The sequence below is a fragment of the Panthera pardus genome, unplaced genomic scaffold (genome assembly GCF_024362965.1).
Source record: "Panthera pardus isolate Hobbes unplaced genomic scaffold, ASM2436296v1 HiC_scaffold_24, whole genome shotgun sequence".
NCBI lineage: Eukaryota > Metazoa > Chordata > Mammalia > Carnivora > Felidae > Panthera > Panthera pardus.
The window spans coordinates 82,112,351-82,130,704 of record NW_026526810.1 but is presented as its reverse complement, the minus strand read 5'-3'; the positions used below and the strand labels follow the sequence as shown (position 1 = coordinate 82,130,704).

The following is an 18,354-nucleotide window of genomic DNA, read 5'->3' as shown; positions in this document are numbered from 1 at the left end:
AATACCTATTTTATTTGCTTATCAAGCTACTAATTCTTTTTTCATTTTTGAAAATTAGTTTAAAAGAATTTCTTTAATAAGTATTTTATGTATACAACACAACAGAGAACATGAAATATTACTGGGAATATTTTTAGATACCTTACAATTATAAAAGAATACCACAGATTTTAAAATATGGACTGATTTTGAGAACACCAAAATAGTCACTTTGTAAAGTTTGCTTTTGTCTGTTGTAAATCGCTTTTGAAAGTGAAGTTTTCTCTGAAACCTTCCCTATTATTCTCATGCTGCAAAATATTTTTGTAAGTTTATTTATTTATTTTGAGAGAGAGAAAGAGAGTGAGTGTGTGAATGGGGTAGGGACAGAGAGAGAGGGAAAGAGAACCCCAAGCAGGCTTGCTGCCGTCCATGCAGAGCCAGACATGCTAGCTCGATCCCATGAACCATGAGATCAAGACCTGGGTCAAAATCAAGAATTAGATATTGAACTGCCACCCTGAGGCCCCCATGCTGCAAGATATTTTTAAAGAACATATGGAAATGAGACTTTTTCCTGGTGTTTCCCTAGTAGAGGGGGAAGAAGAATCCTTCTCCCCATCTTCAGTATCCATTTAGTTGTGGTTAGAATACATCTTAATCAGGCTTACCCCAAGGTAAATCTTTTAAGAATTTATCTTGTGAGTCTCTTCTAATGGAAGGGACATTTTATTTTTATTTATCTTGCTTTTCCTGGAATTGAAGATGTGCATGGGAATTTGCTTCTAGGAGGAACGCTCTGTTATATTTACCACAATGAAATGGGCACATAAAACCAAAACCACAACAAACTGCAAAAATAACAAAAACAAAAAATAAAACATTGGCTCATTAGATCTTCTTTTATTCCCAATGTGATAATACACACAATCACCTAAGACTCACTCCTGTGGTTTTTTTCCACTTCCTTCTTTTTCAATATTTCATTTCCTCACATACATACAATAAGAGCTATTCATTTTACTTGTTCAGTAGGACTGACTTTTTGCCTAACATTTGCTCTGGAAAGGGGAAAACAGTGCATATTATGCATGAGTAGGTGATACTATGACTTCCAGCCCATTTTCCACTTTAGTCCTGCTGTTTGGCATTATGAATCCATTCAATCTTTGATTAACGGTAATTTATTCATGTTTCTGGAAATAGTTGATTGATACCTGATTTCTCTAACATGGCCAGTTGTGATTGTCTGAGTATTTCAGGGGAGAGATGGCAAAGAGGGAAGTAGAGGGAGTAAAGTGTTTCTAGCTAGTTAATATTGTAATGACACCACAATTTGTTTTATGTCTTGCCTAATGGAGATGATGAGTCTAAGATAGCAGATAACATAGGAAAAACAAAACAAAACAAAACAAAAACCTCTGAGTTTAGGAATATGTGATTTTGCATCAGTAATAATGGAAAAGGTAAGAAATATTCTATTCTTAAGATATACTGAATTTAAACAAAACTCAGTAAGATTCAATGGTACAGCACATTACAGTAAAATCAAACATAAATATAGTTGTAAGGTTTCACCTGCAGTTTCTCTAGAATGATCCATCATCATCCAAAACATTTGATGTGACAAACTATATTGTTCTCCTGTATGTATTACGTCCTTAAATGAAACTGGATTCTTTTAATAAAAAGTGTATTGATTATACATGTTTGAATATACAACTATATTCTCTGCTATAGTCTGCCCCTCTAGTTACCCAAACATCTATGCTCATTATTCTTATTATTCAAATAATATACTCAGCCAGTTCTCAACAAGACAAACCTGAAGTTATCCAGTTCCTGCATCCTGTTCTATATGTCTGTATGATGTATAGCCATCTCTCCATCAGCAACATTTTTGAGATTTTGGATGCATAAACACTCTGGAAGGAACTGCCCCACTGCTCTAAGCCCTGGTTCTGCTCTCCAAGAGACTTTCCTTGTTGCTTTCCATATGAAGTGGGCTGTAGAAAATAGGTCTTCCTATACAGAGTTTTCACAACTTTCTTCTTGTGTTACAGTTTTGGAGGAATATGGGTTGCATTAGAGGAAAACAATCACAATCTTTAATCCATATTTCAATATGAAAACTTCTATTTCTTTCTATGAGAATAAGTATAGTTTATTCATTACATTGAATGTAATAAACTCTTTTTCTAAAATAACCTGTCTCAATTATTTTTTTTGCTGAGACTTCCAGTGTTGTTTGTTGATGGATATTTTTTTAATTTTATTTTTTGTTTTGAGAAAGAGAGAGAGCAATCAGGGGAGGAGCCGGGAGAGAGGGAGAGAGGAAAGAGAGAATCCCAAGCAGACTCCACACTGTCAGGCCAGAGCCCAATGAGGGGCTCAAACTCACAAACCATGATATCATGAGTTGAGCTGAAATCAAGAGTCAGACGCTTAACCGTCTGAGCCACCCAGACACCCCTGTTTTTAACGAATATTAAATCGACTTTGTGCCCAAGATTCTTGCTGGATTTGTGTGTGTGTGTGTGTGTGTGTGTGTGTATGCACACATAAAACATACACATGTATGTATATTCTGTCGTATCTATACATTTGTATGTATGCATATAGAGATATTTACAGATTTGATATTAAGACTGTGGCAATATAAAACAATTTATCTGGATGTTTAACTCTAATTCAAATGTCATTTTCTCTTGTTTAATACTTAAAGAGTCCTAGTACTGTGCAAAAGTGACTATGTAATGAAACGTTACTTATTCTTGGCCAATAAACTGAAGCTAATACTGCTTAATTATCTTTTATCACTAAAAAATGAGCAGAGCATGCAAAATTTCCTTTAAATTAAAGCAAAGAAATGCCATATTAAGTAGTTCTAAATTTTTAAGTATTATTTCATTCCAGAAGAAAAAAAATATTCCAAAAAGAACGGTGTATTTTGAACTGTGAAGAGTCTTGTCCAATCTAATTAAGAAAGTCAAAGAAAGCAGAAAAGTGGAAAATGGAATTAATGGTGTATTTAAGCAATAATTAAGACCTTCTTTCTAATTTATGGAATAATATATCATATTCATATGTGCCTTCTTGCATGAATTACAGGGTACTTTAAAATTGTGACCTCTCCCTAAAGATTTAAAACTAAAACAATAAAAGTTCTTAAGAAACAGATAGGTGAAAGAATATATTACTCTTATAAATTATTTAAAAAAGTAATGGTCATCAACACACGCTCTAAGTAAGTTGGGATGACTGATAGGGCCAGTTTTTGCCCTATGTTCGTTCTGCATTGTTTACATACCGACCATTTCATAGCCTTCCCTTAAGCCCAGTGTGGCCATGTGACTAGTGATGGCAAATGGAATATTGGTTCAATGTGACATGTGAATTCTGGTTTGTACTCTTATGTGGAAGAAGTAGGTCTTTTCCATCACTTGAACTCCTTCTTGATAACTGGAATACCAATCAGGTGATGAACCATTCTGACCTTGTAGTACGAATGGAAGAAAAAAAGGACAGGAATTTTGTTCTTTCCATATTCAACTTAGTTAATTTATATTTAATTAAAAATTAATGACAATAGTGTGTAACATCAGTAATTTACTAAATTTTTCAAAATGCACTTATACTGATCTCCATTAAACTGAGTTAAAGAAAAAACTGTATCTTTACCTGTAACTTACTACATTCCGTTTTAGAGATCGATTTCAGTGTTTTCTATTATTTTTTCTGCTGATGTTTTTACTTTTTGCTATATACAATAATATCATGCAATAGATTAAAAATATGGAAAATAAGTTAAATGCAAATAAAAATATGCCAGTGGTTATGGACCAGAGAAGAAAAGTAAAATATTCGTGAAACAATGGAAATTCTTTCGATAAGATACTTAGTCTTCATACATATTTTAAAGTACTGTGAAAGCTTGGGAATAATTTCATTCAGAACTTTTTTGGTTTTGTTCTGATTACTAATGTAGTCATCAGACAGAAGGGAAAACACCCGACTGGGTTTTAATCAAGGAAACAAGACAGGAAAAGAGTGGCATTTAAATAGTAGAAATGATTCTAGAATCAAGTAATCAAGCTGGGGAAAAGCAGGCAAATTAAAGACATAATATGCAGGAATAAAATTTGAAGCACATTTTAAATGGGTAATTTTATTGTACAAATTCATCTACTAAACAATTTATTCTTTCAAGAATTTAAATCTGTTGTCATATTTCTATCAATAGAAGCTATGTCATTAAGAACACATTGTTACCCTTTGGTTCACCATTTTTTACTAGTCTCAAGCTTTTCTTTTCTAATCTAGCCTCTGTGTTTACCTTATTAGTTAAGTTTATGAGTAAGATGGGGGAAAAAGAATTATGCTTACAAAGGTAATTTACATAGAATTCCCAGAGGAAAAAAAAGAAAGAATATTTCCCATTGAACCAGTCGATCTAAAATTCCAGATACTGTATTAACCAAAGAACGATTGCTATCAGGTCTTCATAGTTGGAAAGTATTTAATTGTCATATATTCAGTTGGGTAAGGGTCTGTCCATTAATTTGATAAACTTTGATGAGGCATTATTTTTTTCTACAATTTTTTTCATTTCAGATGTATTAAAAGTTACACAACAGACTAAATTATAAGTAATAGTGTGCAAAATTTTAGAAGATAGAAGTGTCAAAGTCTACAAGTAGGAATAAGGTAGAAGGGACTTATTTATTTGTATTCTATTTTACCTTCATGTATGCATCATAGTGGTATTTATGAAATAGAACTATACTAAACTAAAATACATTTTTCAATACATATAGAATAAAACATTTTATTTTTTATTTTTATTTATTTTTAACGTTTATTTATTTTTGAGACAGAGAGAGACAGAGCATGAACGGGGGAGGGTCAGAGAGAGAGGGAGACACAGAATCGGAAGCAGGCTCCAGGCTCTGGACCATCATCAGCCCAGAGCCCGACGTGGGGCTCGAACTCACGGACCGTGAGATCGTGATGTGAGCTGAAGTCGGACGCTTAACCGACTGAGCCACCCAGGCGCCCCAGGATAAAACATTTTAAATGATAACAGAACATTGTGTAAGTTAATTGGCATAATTCTTTTCTTCCTTGATAATATATAAAATAATGGTTATAATAAAAAAATTTTGAATTAGATGAAATATAGCATATCTTGGATTTATTAATTATATTCGGCAGATATTCGATATCTGTGCTTTTTTTTGGTAGTCAGTCTTTTTTTTAATTTTTTAAAAATTTAAAACAAAATTTTTTAAATTTACATCCAAATTAGTTAGCATATAGTGCAACAATGACTTCAGGAGTAGATTCCTTAATGCCCCTTACCCATTTAGCCCATCTCCCCTCCCACAACCTCTCCAGCAACCCTCACTTTGTTCTCCATATTTATGACTCTCTTCTGTTTTGTCCCCCTCCCTGTTTTTATATTATTTTTGTTTCCCTTCCCTTATGTTCATCTGTTTTGTCTCTTAAAGTCCTCATATGAGTGAAGTCATATGGTTTTTGTCTTTCTCTGACTGACTAATTTCACTTAGCATGATACCTTCCATTTGCAACTACGTGGTAGTCAGTCTTTTATTAACACCGTTGATAATAGTAGTAATACAAACATATTTTGATTGTAATCTAGAGGTCAGAGATGCCTCTGACTTTTAAGAGTGCCACATTAAAAGCAAACGAAGAAGATAAGTACACTGACATTCAGAGATACTAGTTGAAATTGTCAAAGCAGCTAAATCTTAATGTAAAGTTTAGGATTTGCCTCTCAGTTCAACAGTCTTTCCAAAATAACAGTCTTTGGAGAAATAAGCAAGAGCAGGCAAATAATATATTATTTGATTAGCACAACCTCTAATACCACACATCAAATCCAGAGTTATGTTGGGGCGCCTGAGTGGCTCAGTCGGTTGGGCTTATAACTTCGGCTCACAGTTCCTGAGTTTGAGCCCAGCGTTGGGCTCTCTGCTGACAGCTCAGAGCCTGGAGCCTGCTTTGGATCTGTGTCTCCCTCTCTCTCTGCCCCTCCCCTGCTCTCTCTCTCTCTCAAAAATAAATAAACATTAAAAAAAAACCCTCCAAAAACTAGAGTTATGTTATATACCTAAAATCACAGAAAATGTTAATTATATTCTGTATTCTACATATTATATCATGTACTAAATTATTAATTAAGTGATAATTTTCTTTATGTTCATGTTGGGTTTATAACTAATCATGCAATGGTAAAGTGCTTACAGAGTTTCTAATCATTTACCCACTCACTGTGCTTATTTTTGATCTACTTGATGTATCACTAGTTTTAGAATGCTTTATAATTTATTTATTTATTTTTTTCATGTAAAATATATTTTCCATTTATAGGATGCAACTTTATTAACTTGTCTATTGATTGCTGTATGTTTATTGCATTATTCAAATTGTCTCTTCAATTATTTTTCTCTAGTAAATCAGTTAGATTCTGAATATGATAGTAATTTTGCCATTCTTGTTTCCTCCTTTATTCAGGCATTTGCCTGAATGTCTATTATCTGACATAAATCAACATTTCAGCATTTAGTTCTTTGTTTTAAGATTTTCCTTTTTATAATGCATAGTAAAGTTGATTTATCTCGATATTAATATTTGTTTTTAAAATGCAAATTAATTTATATTTAGTCTGTATGATTTTACTACTCTTATCTTAGTTCAAGGTTTTTTTGTTTTGTTTTGTTTTGTTTTTTTGAGAAAGAGAGAGAGAAAGAACACGTGCAGGGCGGGGAGGAACAGAAGGAGAGGGAGAGAATCTTAAGCAGGTCCAGATTCAGTGCAGTGCCCATCCAGATGGGGCTCAAATCTGGTGACCCTGGGATCATGACCTGAGCCAAAACCAAGAGTCAGACGCTTAACTGACTGAGCCACCAAGGTGCCCCATCTTAGTTCATTTTTAAAATTATGTATTACTCATATGTGGAATTTAAGAAACAAAAGAGATGAACATATGGGAAGGGAGGGGGAAGAGAAGAAAGAGAAACAAACCACAAGAGACTCTTAACGATAGAGAACAAACTGAGGGTTGATGGAGGGAGGTGAGTGGGAGATGAGCTAGATGGGTGATGGGTGCACTTGCTGTGATCAGCAGCAGCTGTTGTATGTAAATGATGAATCACTGAATCTACTCCTGAAACCAATATTGCACTGTATGTTAACTAACTAGAACTTAAATGAAAAAAAGATTGCTTTACTTTGTTACATTCTCTTCTATCTTTTGCTTGTCTTTCCTGATTTGTTTTTATTCATCCTCACTTTTAATCTAGTTATTTTTGACGGTCCTTTAAGATTTCCATTTGTCAAGTGTTTTTTTTAAACATTCCCAATGTCAATAATCAATTAATATGTTTCCACTATATGTAAATGTATCAACTCTATCCTACAACATATCCTACAACGAATAAAATGGTTCCATGCTTCCTTTTCCCAGAATATGACACTGTAGAGATAATGCTTTTATTTTCTCCTCCTCAATCCAACACTCAGATTCTAGATTTTGCCATAATATTTTGATAATTTTAGTTATGAGCTATTATTATCTTTTCCCTTGCAATTTGACTCTTATTTCAAGGAAAAATATTTTCAAATAGTAATTCAAGTCTTCAACCCAGGAGAAATATATCCATTATCTACTTTCTTAGTTTTGTTACTCAGGAGTGTCTGGGCTCTGAAATCTCTGCATTAGAGTAGAGATCCATTATCTTTGCTGACCTTGTAGAAACACTGCCATTTCTCTGGGATCAGGAGTATCTGACAGTCATTTTACACAAGGCTTCCAAATGGTTAGGTGCTACACTACTCCAATAGGGTGAAATGCCTTTTTTAAAAAAATGTTTATTTTTGAGAAAGAGAGAGAGAAAGAGAGAGGCAGAGGAGAGAAAAAGATTCTGAGGCAGTCTCCAGCTTCTGAGCTGTCAGCACAGAACCCAACCGGGGCTCAAATTCAGGAACCAGGAGATCATGATCTGAGCTGAAGTTGGAAGCTTTGCCACAGTCGGAAGCTTAACCTACTGAGCCACCCAGGTGTCCCTAGGATGAAATGCCTTCTGAGAGCTCACCTCTTCCTGACAATAGAGTACTAATTTTACTTTAGTTTCTTCCTTCTATTCCTGCCTCAGACGTTGGCTTATAGCAGAACAAAATCCTTTCTGTGTGGGCTTCCTTACAAATCATGACTTACTCCATTTACAGTCCTCTCTTCTTGCACTGACATATTAATTTTTTATGATTTGGAAGGAAAAAATTATGATGAAGGAGTATAGGTAAATTGGAAGTCTCAATAGACAATGATCTGGTAATAAAATTGCATTAAATACTGTTTTTAATATTAGGAAATGTGTTTTACTTAACATCTATATTCAGAACTCTTACACTCTGGTGCTCAAAGCATAACTAGGCACAGAAGTTTTGGAGAAAAATTTTTGAGTATCTATCAAAAGACTTAGCATTTTACTATGCAAATGCATTAATTTCACAGTTAAATTTACAGCAAAAATATCAATGTAATGCAGGTAGACTTTGATATATTGTAACAAGTTTAAAAAATACCCATGACTCTCATAGCATAAAAATTATAGCCTCTCTATATATCATAAGATACTTTTTACTTTCCCCTGGAAGTAAATAATTTATATTTTCTGAACCCTATTTCCCCAGTGTTATGTGAAATTCGAACAAAAAATATAATGCTTTAATATATTCATACACTTTCATTGAAAATCTCATGGACTAGCCTTTTAAAATCAAATTGTACCTTTTTATTGATCATATTCTTTTTTATTTTTCTATCTCAGTGAACCCTTTGTACACACATAATAATGAATTACCAACATTAATACTGATAAGTGTCACAATTGTTCCAACTGGAGCAATTTTCTATCAAAATACATGGAAAAATATGCAGATTTTTAAAAATGAGCTAGGAAGCACCAGATTCTGGGTAATTTAGTTGCCCCATGAACTATTTTTAAGATTCTGTATGTGGAAAACCTACTAGACTGAATCAAACTACTAATGTCTATACCTAAAGATTAGTAAACTTAACATTTCCATTATCCTTTTCATAAATACATTTTACAATGTACATTGTAAATAATACATTATAAATGATGATTCTTAAATGCATATGCTGAATTCAAATTCATTGTAAAAGATCAACCCACAGCAGGTTCATTTTCAATTAACAGTCGTAGGAATAAGTCCATACAATCAATGCTATGATTCAAAGCATTATATAAAAAGGTAAAGATGCTTTCGCTTTCTTCTTTGTCAGAGTGGAAAATGAGACACCTAGACATGATACACTATAAAAATCTAAATTACGTGGCTGATGGGAAATGAAAGAACACAACAGTAAATTTTATTTTCCTTTATTTTTAAAAATATGAATTTATATTTTAAAGGAGTATTCACTATACATTGTAGAATTTTGATCTGCTTTGTGACTTTAAATAGAAGTGTTGATAATAAGGTGATTGAGGATTTGCAGTTGAAATTAAGCCATTGGTTTTGCTTTGATTGATTTTATTCTCAGTAAAATCAATACTTGTTTCTTGTTTTTATCATGCACAGAAAAAGCAGGCAGTGGTAAATCACATGAATGTCTTCCTGATTTATTTACACAACCACAGTCAGTATAGCAGGTTAGTTGTGTGAGTTGACCTATTTGCCATCTAAACATTTATGTTCTCTTTTTCAAAGGATTAAACCATATGGGTGAAAAATTGTATCATACTCTGAAACCAAGTAGCTGGAAAATACCCCGAATTCTGAGGCTGCATCAGGTAATGGCCAAGGTGTTGACACTGCAGAGCTCTGCCCCTCTCCTTCACTCAGGGTTTCATCAGCCTACTGCTATTTTTCAAGCATAATTTTCCCACCTACTCCTCACATCTGAAGCTAGTCTTGACAGGTTTGAACTGGATTTCCTCACCAATTGTATACTCTGGAAATGACATTTCTCACAAAAGAGGACTTCCTTCCCAATGAATTGGGTCCTGGGCTTTGGGGAATTGCTATTCACAGAGGACTAGGAATAAATCTTTTTCAAATATGTAAGCACAAATTTCCTTTTAAAGTAGAATGATGTTTAGAAAATATTACTAGTATTAAGATTTAATTGTGTAATGAAAAGTGATAACTTCCTTTTAATTAAATTTTGTCGGCTACCCACCATATGAAGTTAATTGTAATAGCTGTTGTATGAGACACAAAGAAGAACATGAAACAAGAAATAAGAGAAAAAAGAATATTTCTTGAGGCGACTGGGTGGCTCAGTCGGTTGAGCGGCCGACTTCAGCTCAGGTCATGATTTCGCGGTCCGTGAGTTCGAGCTCCGTGTCGGGCTCTATGCTGACAGCTCAGAGCCTGGAGCCTGTTTCAGATTCTGTGTCCTCCTTTCTCTGACCCTCCCCTGTTCATGCTCTGTCTCTCTCTGTCTCAAAAATAAATAAATGTTAAAAAAATTTAAAAAAAAGAATATTTCTTTTGTGAGCACATACTTGTGTTTAAAAAATGATTCCTTCATTTACCACTTGTGTAGATTTAGGCAAGTGGTTTACAGTTTTTGACAATTGACTCATTTCCAAAATGCTGATAGCAATATGTGAACTCCTAGGGTTGCTGTGAGAAATGGGCACATGTAAAATATCCAAAAGAGGTCTAACTGCAGATCTCAGATAAAGCCTATAGAACATAAAGATCTACCAGTGGAGGTATACTTCCTAAGTGTTTTAATAGTGAAATAGATATTTGTAGTATAATTGTATATGTGAGGGTCAGAGAACATCCAAAACAGAGGTACTGCCTGATGGCTGAAGAACCATGAACTAATGGCACTCTTGCCTTTCTATGGACCTGAAGGCCCATGTGATAGGGAGAAGAGGAAGGGTTATGGGTAGAAAAGTATTAAATAGAAATGGTGAAAAGAGTCTTAGCCATTGTCTCTAATAAGGAGAACTCATGGAGCCACCTGTGCATGCTAGGCTGCACACATGCATAGGAGCTCTGGCCGGGGCCGGGGGGGGGGGGGGGGGCTTGGTAATCCGGGGCTGAAATTTTGACTGTAACCCCCTCCAGAAAAATTGTAATGCACTGGCCATGCACAGTCTGGTGTGGGAGAGCAGCTTCCCTCCATGAAACCTTCTAGGCAAAGCCTTGTAATTGGCTATGGTTGGACCTGAAAGATCCCACATAAGATTTGCGCTTAGAGCCAGACTCCCTACACGTATTTTGCTTTACGTTAAATGTGAAGACAAAAATACCATCATTCACATGACATATTTTTAATATGTTTCTTTAAAGTTTCATGTTATGTTTTTGTAATTACTTACATTTAATTGATGTGGTCTTAAAGGGGGATTTTATTCATAAACTACTTTAAAGTGATGTCCATAGATTTTTTTTTTCTACCAAACACAGTTTGGTAATGTTGAAATTTTACATTGATTTAGTAAGTAAATTAAGTACATAATAAATGTGGTTGGCTGTTATACTGGGACTTTAATACTAATATATGTGTATGCAAGTATAAAATTAACTTTGGGTTCATTAACTTGAAAGTCAAGAATGACATGATTTTTAGAGCATCACATAAATTTAATTTTGGGAATTTCTTCAGAATGAGTCTATTTAAAAGGATAGGACTTTAGCATTCCAATGTTTACACATTTGTACAATGCTAACATTTAAATGAATTTGCAACTTCTGGGATGGAACACATGATCTGGAAGATATGTTGAAATATCTTTCACCCATTTTGATGCATTCCATTGACCTAGGGAATAAGGTTTTGACAAGAATGTTTCATGGCCCTATACCCCCTTCATTCCACAAAATTAGAGTGTTAGAATCTACTTAAGACAGTTGAGTATTTGTATGTTGTTAATTAAAATCTGGAGTTCAGATTTTTTCTAAATTGCTACTGTGTGTGAAAGGAGGACATTTTCTGTATAATGAGCCATCAAGAGCACAGGGCAGAAATAGATAAGGCCCCCAACAGGGTCTTTTTGCATGTACCTACACTCTAGCTTTGGCTTTCAGTTGTTTGTAACACCTGAAACAAACAAACAAGCAAACAAACAAACAGCAAACAACAACAACAAAAAAAGAAAACCAAAATTTGGGGAGCAATTCTAAGTACTCCAAATGAGGCAAAGTAGGAAAAAGTTTTCAAGGGCTTAGTTGGTTTTACTTCATCTTACCAAGAGCCAAATCCTATGTCCAAAGTTGACTAACTAACCCTCTGGGTTGGCAGTGTCTCCATTTCTCCAGAAATGGAGTTAGTTAAGAGTGAGAAAAAAAAAATGTACTGGAGGGCTTCTGAAAGCAGGTGATTTCCCAGCCTCTAAATTTGTATCATATGACTTTGTAATAATAAATAGTAAATCATGGTCAAATCATTATTATAATCTCTGACAATCTATGACTTTCATCTCATAAATAACCTGGGAAAAGTGGTAACAATCAAATACTGAGAAATACGATGTTTTCCTATTAGGAGAGCATCACTGATAGGGAACATCTACGCTGAACGTGTCTTTTTCTCCAACACACACAAATATCGATGGATGGAATGGAGTATGAGACCAGTTGTTATGATCGGGAATATTTAGACATCAGCTATGAATAGACAAAAACCTCTGTATAAAAGATCTAGCTTCAAGTTCAGTTAGTTCTACTTCAGAGTTACTATTTGGAGCTGTAAATGAGTTGTTGTTGACCTTAGTTGGCAACTCATTCATCAAGACTCTCTAGGAAGGCAAGCCTGGCTCCACCCTCAGCCCACATGATGGACAGTACATGGTAACTGGTGCCTTAGAGAGTGCCATGTTCACCATCCTAAGGTGACAATAGGACAAAGACAATTTCAATTGTATTACAAAATATTTTAATTTTCTTACCTTTTTTCTTTGTTTTCATTGCCATATTCCACTAGAGATGAGAATGTGTGGGTACGATACCCGAAGTTTAAATTCAAGAAGAAATTAAGAAATTTATGCGTATATTCAATCATGCCTTTTTTGGGTACCATCTGGTTCTCAAAAATTCAAATACTTTAAAAGTAACTTGTCCTTAGTTTTCAGACCTTTCTAAAAGACAAGAACAATACCTCATCAAAACATCAAGGAAAATGTGTTTGCCATTCATCTTTCCCAGTAGAATTTGTTCTTTTCCTGGTACATCGATAGGCACTTATGGGATGTTGAACAATAAAGCTATACACAAAAATATATAAAATATAATTATAAAGTAATTACCTAAAAGGAAGGGCATAAGATACCCTGTGAAATAGTTAAGTAGAATAAAGAAACTTTTTGAACTTAATTGTTTTATGCAAAGTAATTCAAATTGCTACTTTCTCTTTGTGCTGGTACAGTAATACTGCTCTTTTTTCTCAATAGTACTAAACCCAAAAGGATCTAGGTAGCATTCTCTCTATGTTCAGTATCACAGGTGTAGCATTACCGTCCCTTATGTCATCTGAGTTAGGACCCTGATGTTGTTCTTCCTATTACTTTTGTCCTCTTATTTCAATATATTATCAACTCACCATCTTTAGGTTTAACTGGCAACATGTATTTTTAGTTCCTCCTTTATAGTAATGGTCAATTCTTGACTTTAGGACATCCTTCAATCACATTTATTAAAATTGCTTCTTTGGTTGCACTTTTTTTTTTACCAGTTTAATGCTTTACCTGGTTTAATGTTTTGTTAGGAAAATTTAAGAACCCTTATTTATATGAGACCAATCTTATGTAAATACAGATCTCACTGTCTGAATTTTTTTGACTCCACCACATTACATACAACCACAATGACTATACTTTATTTTCTTCCACTGACCACCGAATATAGGACAACCCTATAACACAGCATTGGATTTTCATTATTCTATTGTGGCAAGGACTTTCCAGATATCATCTTTTCCTCCTTTAATCTAAACACAAACCTGAAATTCTTCTGTTCTCTATAGCATCCATGTTGGATAGCTCATTTATCTCTCACATTTTTTTTCCAAGTGTCCCTTTTTAAAATCGAAAGCCCATCTCTTCATCTCCACCTGTAACATGACTCCTATTTCATGAATAATAAAGCCAAAAGCATTGAGAGAACAACAAATATAAAAATACTGCAAACAGCTGATTAATATTGCATTTGTCTCTTATTGCTGCTGTAACAAATTGCTACAGCTTAGAAACTTAAAACATGATAAACTTAATATCTCACAGTTCTGTAACTTAGAAGTGTGAGTTCATTCAGCTGACTTCCAGCTCCAAGAATTACCAACGTGAGATTAAGCTATGCGCAAGGCTGTGTTCTTTTCTGGAGTCTGTTAGCATCAACTTATTTCCAAGCTTATTTTGATCGTTGAAGATTTTGGTGTCACTCGTTGTAGGACTAAAGTCCACACTTCCCTGCAAGCTGTTGGTCAGGGAGATTTTCAGCTTCCTTCTGCCACCACATACCTATTCTTACAGCCATTGCCTCAATCTTCAAAGCCAGCAACTGCAGGCTGATTCTTTCTCCTGCTCTGCATCTCTCTGTTCTGTCCTTTCATCTCATCTTTCCTAATGTTCAAGGCTGAGAAAGTTCTGAACATTTTTAGGAGTGCCTAAGGTTAGATTGGGCCAATGTAGATAATATAGGATCATCTCACTGCCTCAAGGCTCATTACCCTAATCATTTTCAAATTCCATTTTGTCACATTTACTCCATATTCACAGGTTCTGTGGACATCTTTGAGAGGCCCTCATTCTGACTACAGCACATACATTCAAGAAGAAAAATATGCTTTAAAAATATTCAAAAGTAGAAAGAAAAGAGTTAATAGAATACACAGTAACACACACACATATTTGTGTGTATAAGTAACTTAATTATGGTCTTTATTTTTGATGCTCACTGATATTTCTATACGTGTTATTCCAATAAGTCAATTTTATGGATGAATCCATGCTTTAACAGAAAATTTTAAAGTGTTCTGGTTGAAAATGTTCACGATTGATTGATTATTTTATTTTATTTTAACTTTATTTATTTTGAGGGAGAGAAAGAGAACCTGCAGGGGAAGGGCAGAGAGAGAGAGGGACAGAGGACCCAAAATGGACTCTGTACTGACAGCACAGAGCCCGAGATGGGGCTCAAACTCACAAACTGTGAGACCATGAGACCTGAGCCAAAGTTAGAAGCTTAACCAACCCAGCCACCCACTCGCCCCAAAAATGTTCATGTTTTTAAAAATTTCTGTTACTATCATTTCATATCTGTTCCTTCATTTGATTTTCTTTAAAACATATTGCTCTTTATTATTTTTCAGACTTTTGACAACCCATCATGCTTTCCCTTCCTCTAATAGTTTCTTCTTAACATTACCTTTTTTTTTTTTCCTGGCACCTGAATTCTAGTCTTCATTTATAAATTGTTCTTGTTCCTGTTAGTTTTTCCAGTACTGCTGCAGCTACACATAGTTCCACTAGCGTATTAAAACACATCAATTAGGTATTTTTAAAATTATAGTATAGTATACAAATGCTATCCAAATAACTCTAAGACTTGCTTTTATGTATAAAATTATTTTCTCCATTCTTGGTATTTCCGACCATGTTTTAATCTGTTATATACTCACTCTTCAACTACTTTTTATTGGTGAGATTGAAAGGGGAAAAAAAAAACCAGGCATGAGTAGTTTGGCCCCTATTTTTCTCACTTATTCTGGAGAGAGGTCCCTTTGCTGTTGGCATATCATTAGCTTAGTCCTGTCTTTGCAGCCCAGGCCTGTAGATCTGTAGCTGGCCCTGTAAGTCAACAGAAAGCTGTTTGACTCTGAAATTCAGCACTTGGAAAGCCACTTATCCCATAGATAGAATTCCTTCTCTATTATCTCCATTGAAGTAGATATTTGACCTCCACTAACCATATATTTTTTGTTTTATTTTTCCATTTAGTTATGCATCTGAGGAGGGAAGAATAGCACTATTTCTTGGATCTCTACACACCCCAAAATGTACAAATAGTTATTGTGGAGGAGGGCCAAAACACACATTTTTTAGTACCTTTTATGTGAACAGGCATTACAATAGTTATTGCATGTGAATCAGATTATTCAATCCTACAAGTGACATTAAGAGTTAATTATTGTCTGTATTTTAATGATGAGGATAAAGATAATTTAAATAATTTTCCAGTAGTCACAGACATAGGAAAAACCAGGGCTCAGGTCAGAAGCTATCTCTGTTTAAGATGAAAGACCATGCTATTTTACTTCATCTTCTCCAGGAATTTACATATATTCTTATTTTGAATTTTGTACAATAAGTAGGTACTATATTATTCATACAAAATCACTTTATCTATTATTATTATTTGCAGCTTACTTCATATTCATATAGCAGTTTCTCATTAGTTTTTTCCTTATAGATATTATCTAGCAACTCCCTTTAGATTTGTGTATTGACCAAAGTTATTTTAGTTTAAACAGCAAAACTAAGTCTGGATATTTTAAGCATAAAATGTTACTTTGGGAGTAAAAATGAGGTAGTTTGCAAGATCAAAGGAACTTTTGAAAGCTAAGCCTTCTAAAGGGCAGGTAGTAGGGAAGATTCTGGGCAGCAAGAATATTTATGGATCTTTTCTATATATATAGAATTAAATTTATTGTCAAATTGGTTTCCATACAACACCCAGTGCTCATCCCAACAGATGCCCTCCTCAATGCCCATCACCCACTTTCCCCTCTCCCCCACCCCCATCAAGCCTCAGTTTGTTCTCAGTATTTAAGAGTCTCTTATGGTTTGCCTCCTTCCTTCTCTGTAACTCTTTTCTTTCCCCCCTTCACCTCCCCTCTGGTCTTCTGTTAAGTTTCTCAGGATCCACATATGAGTGAAACCATATGGTATCTGTCTTTCTCTGCTTGACTTATTTTACTTAGCATAATATTCTCCAGTTCCATCCACATTGCTACAAATGGCCAGATTTCACTCTTTCTCATTGCCAAGTAGTATTCCATATAAACCACATCTTCTTTATCCATTCATCAGTTGATGGACATTTAGGCTTTTTCCATAATTTGGCTATTGTTGAAAGTGCTGCTATAAACATTGGGGTACAAGTGCCCCTATGCATCAGCACTCCTGTATCCCTTGGGTAAATTCCTAGCAATGCTATTGCTGGGTCATAGGGAGATAATGGATCTCTTCTCAAGAGGTCTCTCAATAAGAAGTTTTAGATTCAAGTACTCCTAGATTTTGTTTCTCTTTTCCATCTTTTAAAATTCTTGAACAAAGTCTATGAGAGACCAACTTTGAGTTGTATATTTATTTGCCCCTTGACTTATGAACGATGAATGTGGAAAGCAAAATCTTGCATGCAAACTTGCCCAGTGGAGGTCTACTCATATGGATTGAGGAAAATATCCACTATAAGCCACATAATCACTTCAAGTACAACCTGCATTGAATAAAATACCTGCATGAATTATAAGCCAGTTATTACTTCAGACATATATAGCTTTTAAAACTTCATTTTTCACTTAAATATTCATTGATGTGAGAAAACAATGCTATTTGAAAATAAATGTAATCATAACACAAAGGATGCAGTGTTATAAATTTGTAAATGGAGAGTAAAATTCCTAGACTTATGGAACTAAATCAGATTGTCTATTTATGTCTTTAGAGCAGTCTATTTGCTACATTTATTTTCCTGTTAAATATTTATTGTGGCTTCAGTGTTACTCTAGAAATGGCACAATACCTTATGAAAAGCTCATTATCTAAGACAGTACACATAACAAACCAAAGAAATTGACCACCTACTTCAGATTTTCTGAATGTATTTTATTGTCCAAAGTCATGGTTTATATGATCTGATAAGAAATACACCTTAGGGTATTCCATAAAGTGAAAGGGCAAGCAATGATATTAGTCAAGGACATACATAATGGTATTGACAATATTTTATTTCTTATCATACTAAAGTCTATCTCTTCTACCTGGTATACCAACACCTAATGTCTCATACTTGGCTATCTGGGTAAAGTTAATGGCATTATACAAATGCATATAATATATATGTTTTCCTTAAAGAATATAATAGAGTATATATGTTACATATAATATATATGTTTTCCTTAAAGAATATTTCACATTCTTTAATCTATCCCATATGTTTTTCACCTTGATGATAATTATTGCATTAATGGAGAATAAAGTATGATTATCTACAATTTTCCAGTGGGTGATGGGCACTGAGGAGGGCACCTGTTGGAATGAGCACTGGGTGTTGTTTAGAAACCAATTTGACAATAAATTTCAT

The 18,354-nt window shown here is 34.4% G+C and overlaps 1 long non-coding RNA gene across 4 annotated transcripts in view; it reads left to right on the top strand.

Annotated features, from left to right (window-relative positions):
* LOC109253288 (uncharacterized) overlaps nucleotides 1–18,354 on the top strand; it is an 80,250-nt gene that overhangs the window by 18,644 nt on the left and 43,252 nt on the right. The window contains exons 6-7 of one of the 4 annotated variants that reach the window (XR_002074320.2): nucleotides 9,742–9,824; nucleotides 15,987–18,077. The exons of 2 other annotated variants lie outside the window; for them this stretch is intronic. This is a non-coding gene — a long non-coding RNA (uncharacterized LOC109253288). Of the gene's footprint in view, nucleotides 1–9,741; nucleotides 9,825–15,986; nucleotides 18,078–18,354 lie in introns of those variants that run through there. One more of the 4 variants, XR_002074322.2, reaches the window with a different exon arrangement.